The 7,036-nt window shown below is 46.8% G+C and overlaps 1 long non-coding RNA gene across 1 annotated transcript in view; it reads right to left on the reverse strand.

Moving 5' to 3' along the window:
• Positions 1 to 5,684: 5,684 nt before the first annotated feature.
• The window catches only part of LOC107182444, a 17,542-nt gene continuing 16,190 nt past the window's right edge, over positions 5,685 to 7,036 (reverse strand). Inside the window, exon 3 of the long non-coding RNA XR_001513154.1 lies at positions 5,685 to 5,695. This is a non-coding gene — a long non-coding RNA (uncharacterized LOC107182444). The remainder of the gene's footprint in view (positions 5,696 to 7,036) is intronic.

Here is a 7,036-nt window from a genome sequence, read left to right on the forward strand (position 1 = left end):
ATGGAAAGATTAACAACCTTGTTGCCAAACAACGAGTCCCACCCCAGCCTCCTACTTCCCCAGGCCTGTAATCCCTACTTCCCCATGTAATCCTTGTCCTACCTTATATAAGCAGCTGGTTTATGGTGGGGGGTTGGAGAGCAGGTTTTTGTGGATGACCTGCTGCTCTCCCATACTGCCGGCATCAATGGAATAAACACTCATGTATGATTCAACCCTGTCTCTGCTTGACTCAAGTAGTAACAGGCAGCCCAGACCCCTTTGATTCTCAGGTTACAGTTACTAAGGCACCCCAACTGGGTGGGGTAGGAAGGCCAAGTGTGAGAGGCATGAGATTTAACATGTATGACTGTTGCTAAGAGAGGCAGCTTGCAGATAACCAATATCAAGGTAGTGAGGCGTGTAAACCAATCTCAAGGATGTAGCTAAGGCAAAATTCTTTGAAAGGACCAATCAGGAACTAACAAGCATCCTATATAATAAAACCCTAATATGCAAATCGACGGGATGGTGGAATGACTGGTCGCTATGACACACACTGACCACCAGGGAGCAGACGCTCAATGCAGGAGCTGCCCCCTGGTGGTCAGTGCGCTCCCACAGGAGGAGCGCCACTCAGCCAGAAGCTGGGCTCATGGCTGGTGAGCACAGGGGAGGTGGCAGGAGCCTCTCCCGCCTCCGCGGCAGCACTAAGGACCCTCTGGGGATGTCCGCCTGCTGAGGGCACAGGCTGGGCTGAGGGACCTCCTCCTCCAGTGCACAAATGTTGTGCACCAGGCCTCTAATACTATATATATATATATATATGGCAGGAGATGCTCTCCCTGTTGCCCACGTGGCCTATGGCCACTGGGCCTCCACACACAGGCTCATAGACTTCCATTAGCTGGGATGCTGAGCTACTCCCGACTGTCACATGGAAAGGAAGCCTGGACGCTGGCTGCTCCTGGAACCCCAGCAGCACCTGTTCCAGGACTGGCTATTCCCAACAAAATTCAATTCCACTAACCGTCTTTGCCTGTGACTTCATTCTTCAATTTCACGAGACAACGAACTCAGATTCAAAACGCCCACATTTTGGTTTCAATTCTGGTAACTATAAACAAATTTTGTCCCCTTCTCATAGCCAGTTAAGACTCTTGGTATCTTATTTTAATTTTTCTGTGGAACAGTTGGGTCCAATCACATTGAGCACATTTGTGACTTTAACATTATTAGTCATGAATGAGGATATAGTAGTTGTGACATAACAGGCTGCAGCCTTTAACCCCTCACTTCAGCTGTGGGTGGAGGGTGGCTTCGAAGAGGTTCTGATTTTCTTGTGACCAGTGAAAGCTGAGCAGTGCCTGGAATTCCTCAAACTGCTTTGGGTAATAAATTCTGCTTGGTAATGCTTGAAAAATAAAAAATGAACAAGAAAATGGCAATACATGCATATCTACCAACAATTGAATCTAAAAATCAAAATAAATGAATGAGTAATCTACTAAACAAAATAAACTGATGAGTAAAAGAACCAGAGGCATGGAAACATGGAATAGACTGACAAATCTCAGAGGGAAGGGGGGAGGAGGACCGGGAAGAGATTAACCAAAGAATGTATATGCATCTATGCATTACCTGTGGATCTAGACAATTAGGTGGTAAAGGCCTGGGGCGGGAGGAAAACTGGTGTAAGGGAGTAATGGGGGTGGGGGAATAGGGAGACATCTCTTGCCGGGGCTGACAAGCAGATCCTGAGCGACAGATGAATGGATTATTTTGACACGTTTCTGTGAAAGAGAGGCTGAGGGACTGCTTGGCTATAGGAGCCAACAGCCCTGTTTGCTTAGGAGTTTATTGTAACAATAGCTTTAACTAAAATTAACTACTAGGTACTATTAGCAGGGTAAGTATTCTTGAGAAGACACATGAGTTTGTAGTGTCCTTTAAGCAAGAACGTGTCTAAGTAAACATCCAGGGGCTCAGACTTGTTTGGAAAAGACAAGGCAGGGGCTGCCAACTTCAGCCAACTTCTGTCCTATGCCTCCCCACAATCTCTAATACTCTCAACAATAAAGGTTTTTTAAAAAGTCGATCTTTACCTTAACTGAGCCTGTCTATTGTCTTTTGCATCTACAATAACATTCCTTTGGAATGTCAGGGTAACTCCCCTTTCTCCAGACCCCTCAGGGCACAACTAATGCACCAGGTTGGATACCACAAATCCTCATTGTTATCATTATTATCGTGTTAATTGTTGACTGTGAACTATCCAGTACCCGCTTAGGTAAAAATGCATTTGTCTATCATTTTACTTTTCCTCTAATCACAGAGGTTCCCCTCCCTCCCTCTGCTTTCTCCCTCCTCCCTATTCTATCACCAATGGATTTTATGCAACCCATTTGCAACATCTCTTTTGATTGTAATGTATAAAATAAGGTACAAAACTCCCATTCTCTGGAGCATTTTCTCAATCCGTTGAGATTTTACTTCCCAGCAATTGCCAACAGTTCAGCTCAAATAAACTCACAAAATTATTTACAGGCTTGAATATTCTTTATGTTGACAAGGAGTAGAAGCGGAAGAAACTGTTATTACCAGGTAAGCATTAAATCAGAGTGTGATGCACAGTTTAGGCAACTCACTGAAAGGATTGGGGAGACTGAAAGGAATCCACACTTTGCTTCCCGGGGCACACAACCATCATCTTAGGTAAGCTTTCCCATTTGGTTGGTGAGAGTTCTTTTGTTAACACTTATCTGAGGATATTTTTCCATTGATTTTTAGAGAGAGTGGAGGGAGGGGGGAGAGACAGAGAGAGAGAAACATTGATGTGAGAGAGATGCATCAATTGGTTGCCTCCCTCAAGCACCCTGACCAGGGCCAGGGATAGAGCTTGCAACAGAGGTAGTGCCTTTGACTGGAATAGATCCTGGTGTGGAATTGGTGCGAAAGAAGCCACAGGAGAGAGACCTTTAATCCAAGCAGCGTTTCTGGCTCAGGGGATTCAAAGATCCAAAGCCTGAACAAATGATACAGTGAGATTGCCCCATATATATATTCCGAGGTTCCTTTGTTTTCTGTTTCCTAACTGCCAGGCTTTTGTGGTGGGCTTCCACGCCCCTCCTGAGTCAGTCAGCATGGGGAAGGTAAGTTGTGTATCTAAATGCCTGGTCTGGGTGGCCCCGGTGAAGTCCCCTCTAGCTAAGCTGTTACATTCTTGGTTTATGGCCCTTTGTAAATTGGGAGTAATTAGGAAAACAGGTCTTGCTAGACCAGATTGTTAAGAAAGGGGTAGTGACTTAATTATAGGCTATCAAGAATGTACAATAGGATACTGATTACCAGAGTCAGGCTGCTAGGTCTCCTTCATTCTTTCACTGGGACCCTTCAATCTGAGGGCTGACTGACTCTGTCCACTGAGCCAAACCCGCCAGGGAAGCTTTGCCATTTGGAGTCAGGTGACAGGCTGGCTCCCCTCCCAGGCACAGGGTGGGCTTCTCAGAGACCCACTCCCAGCCGTCAGGAAACATTGCTTTAAGACCAGCAAGAGGCCATTAAAGACCTACATCCATTTAAAAAGGACAGGCAAAGACATTCTAACAGAAAGGGAGAGGAAGAAGTCTCTTATTTTCACTGGGATAATGAAGCCTCTTTTCAATTCACATTGGTTCCAACTGGGGAGCCGAGCCCTCTCCGTTTGCCTGCAGCTGACCTGTAATTCCTGCATTTGCTGGCATACAGACTCCCCAACCCGCACCCTCACCCCCACCCCCTTCCACCAAGATGAGGTCCTCACTGTCTGTCCTAGAAGGATTTGCTCGGTCATTGTCCTGAAGCTGGGCTCAGCAGGGCCTGGTGTGAGTTGGAACCGTGGCCTCGGCTCGGGCTCACACGGAACCGCGGCCCAGTGGCCTCAGACCGTGAGAGCTCTGGGAAAGGACTAGGGTGCTGGCTACCAGGCTCCAGACTCTCCGCAGCGCCCAGAGCACCCCCAGCGAGGCCACGGCGTGTTGCAGATGGGGGTGTGGTGGGGGTTCTGCGGTTCTGGAGGGCCTTGTCTCACAGGCTGCTCTGGAGCATTCTAAGCAAAAGGCTTGCATCATCCTTGCAGGAAGTCACGGTCAGCGGCAATGGTCACCTTTTACAAGGGCAAAAATGATCTTCTCTTGTTAACGTCTGAAATACTCAAACCTGTAAAGAATTCTTTGGTTTATTTGAGCCAAACTGTTGACAATTGCGGGAAGCAGAATCTCACGGGATTGGGATAATGCTCCGGAGAATGGTGGTTTTTCACCTGTTTTTATAGATTGCAATCAAAGGGGGAGATGTAGGTGGGTTACAGAAATCCGTTGGTGATAGCTTAGGGAGGCGGGAGAAAGCAAAGTGGGGAAACGTCCGGGATTGGATAAAAAGTAAAATGATAGACACATACCTCGTTTACCTAGGTGGGTGCAGGATAGTTAATAGCCAACAACTAACATGATAATTATGAAGAATTTGTGTCTGTGTCCAGGGCATTTGGTTGTGCCCTGAGGGGTCGGAAAAAAGGGAAGTTGCAAGTTACCTTGATGTTTCAACCATATGTTATCCTTGATGCAAAAAGACAATAGGCTCAGTTTAAAGTAAAATTGACATTGTCAGGGGAGATACCGGCCTAGGAGGCGACTACCCACCATAACTGCTTTTAGTTAAAGTTTAATTTCAGGCCATCCTTTGTGGTTACTTTAGGTCTCTGAGTTTGCAAGGCCGCCATGCCATGCAGACCTTCCCTGAGCTTGTCAGGTCAGCATGTGGCCCCTTTTGTCCACAAGCCAAACTGTGGACAATTGCCGGGAAGCAGAATCTCCAGGTAATGAGATAATGCTCCAGGAAATGGCAGTTTTATACCTTGTTTTATACATTACAATCAAAGGAGGAGATGTAGGTGGGTTACGTGAAATCCACTGGTGATAGATTAGGGAGGCGGGAGAAAGCAAAGCAGGGAAACATCTGGGATTGGATAGGAAGTACAATGATAGACACATCCTTATTTTACTTAGGTGGGCACAGGATAGTCAACAGTCAACAATTAACGCAGTAACAATGAGGGGACTTGTGGTCTCCACAGAGTGGGGCCTGGGCTATGAGGGGTCTGGGAAAAGGAAAAGTACTTTGACATTCCAAAGATACGTTGCTGGAGATGCAAAAAGACAACAGGCTCAGTTAAGGTAGAGATCTGTGAGACCCCTGAAAAGGGACCCTCACTCTGTCCTGCAGACTGGCGGCGACCCCAATCAACCGCAGGAGACGTTACTTGATGCAAACCGCAAGAGGTTTTTATTCCAGCGCGCTGGGGCTCAACTCGAAACTCACGCAGGAGCGGAGTTGGGCCCCGGGCAACAGGTTTTTCAGATATTTATAGGCAAAAATCACACATCAGGGAGGGGCTGCATGCAGGAGGGTAAGAGGGAAATAAAGAGATTCCAAGGACCCTGTTGTGTATCTCAGTAGGGCATTTTACGACCCTTTATCTTAAGAGTAGATTGGCGCTCTGTTTACTCAGCCTGCCGCTTGTGACCGGGGGCTATCTCCGAGGGCAGCCTCAAGGCCTGCACTCCCTTTGTTCCCCATCCCTGGCGTCTCTAGCGGGGTGGGGGGAAGCCTGGGGAGGGGGAGCCTGGGGAGTTGAGATAAAACAGGCAGCTAGTAGCATTTTTTCCTTTCAATCAACCTTTGTCAGGGAAGATTCCAGACTAAGTATGACCACCCACCATGAACTGCTTTTTAATTTAAACGTTTTCATTTCAGACCATCCTTTCTGGTTCCTTTAGGTCTCTGAGTTTGCAAGGCCACCACTCAAGCCTTCCCTGAGCTCATCAGGTTGGCATGTGGCCTCTTTCGTCCACACTCTCATCTAATGGAAGGCGTGATAGGAAAGAAACTCCAAATGCCACCAGTGGACAGGGCTGTGCTTAAGAAGAATCCTCCCCACAGCTGAGTGGCACCACTTCTCTCATCTTGGACCCTTTTCCTGCGCTCATATCCACATTCCGAGCACAAGGTCTGCTTCTGAGAGCTGCAGGGAAATTTGGAGCAGCTACACAGTAGTGGGAGACTTACAGGAAGTGATACCGTTGTAATAAGCTAATTCTCATCTCTGCGTCTGGGTAATCAATGACCAGAAATCACGTCAAGTACACATGGGTGCTCACCCATTTTATCCTTAAGGTCATGTTTCTTGTCAGTGAATGTTTATTCCACTTTTACACTAAGTTTCAAATAAATACTGGTATATTTCTGGCACAAATTCATTTTGTTGCCACTATCACTAGCCCTAGCTAATTTTTATGCTATTTGGATATTTTATTGTGTCAATGTAAGCAATGTTTAACCTGCAGAGAATTTTCCGTATGAGTTTATTTGAGCTAAATGGATGATAATTGCTGGGAAGCAGAATCTGAATGGATTGAGAAAATGCTCCGGAGAATGGCAGTTTGCACCTTATTTTATACATTACAACCAACGGAGGATGGGTAAGTGGGTTACATGAACTCCACGGATGATAGATTAGGGAGGCGGGAGAAAGCTGAGCAGGGAAACCTCTGGGATTGGATAGAAAGTAAAACAAACAGACACATGCTTTTTTTACTTAGGTGGGTATAGGGTAGTTTGCAGTTAACAATTAACACGATCACAATAACAGTGAGGGGTTTTGTGGTCTCTTCTCTGTATAGTGATGGGAGTGGAAAAAGGAAATTACCCTGACATTCCAAAGGTATGCTAGTGTAGATGCTAAAGGACAATAGACAGGCCCAGTTAAGGTAAAAGATCCCAGCCTAGGACATGACTGCCCACCAGGACTCGCTTTTAGGTAGACGGCTTTAAGTTCAGACTGTTCGGCCACTCTCACGAGTTGCCGAACGGCTGCCAAACCGAAAGCGAAAGCGCGCACTCAAATTCAGACTGCTTGACAACCACAGGACAAAGACAAACAACTCGGGGTACCCTTCTTACCTCCAAGGTCGGCTCCGCGGATGAGGGGGTGGTTGTAAATCCCGGACGAGCCCCCAAA

Source organism: Myotis davidii, unplaced genomic scaffold, assembly GCF_000327345.1.
Source record: "Myotis davidii unplaced genomic scaffold, ASM32734v1 scaffold750, whole genome shotgun sequence".
Lineage (NCBI taxonomy): Eukaryota > Metazoa > Chordata > Mammalia > Chiroptera > Vespertilionidae > Myotis > Myotis davidii.